Below are 555 nucleotides of genomic sequence, written 5' to 3'. Positions count from 1 at the left end.
AAAGAGATGAAAGATGAAAGACAACTATCAGATGGTTTCTTACTGTGTAATCTAGAGAACTGATACACATGAACTTGAAAAACAAAACAGAAGAAAGGGAACTGTTTCTAAGACTTATGAGAACTATAGAGATCGTCTTTGGGAGATGGGTGGGGACACAGAACTTTGGGTGGTGGGTGTGGAACTTACACACTGTCATCTTACAATCTTGTAACTCACTATTAATCACACATGCACAACAACAAAACAAACCAACCCAGAGCATCACCCTGGCATATGCGATACTGGGAATTTAACTCAAGATTCATGCTTGAAAGTCCAATGCTTTATCCACTGCAATACTTCCCAGGTCTTCCTATTTCTTTTTTAGGGGCCAGAAAGAGTTAACTGGGTAGGGCACATCCCTCAGGTTGAAACCCTGGCACCACGTGGGAGGTGGTATGATATTGGAAGAAGCTCCGGTGTGTTGGTATCTCTCCCTCTTAGGCTGAAAAAGTGGTCTGAAGCAGTGTAAAGCTCCAGCTTTGAAGGAAAAAACAAAACAGACACAACACC

Source organism: Erinaceus europaeus, chromosome 1 (assembly GCF_950295315.1).
Source record: "Erinaceus europaeus chromosome 1, mEriEur2.1, whole genome shotgun sequence".
NCBI classification, from domain to species: Eukaryota; Metazoa; Chordata; class Mammalia; order Eulipotyphla; family Erinaceidae; genus Erinaceus; species Erinaceus europaeus.
Note: the sequence above shows the minus strand (reverse complement) of the source record.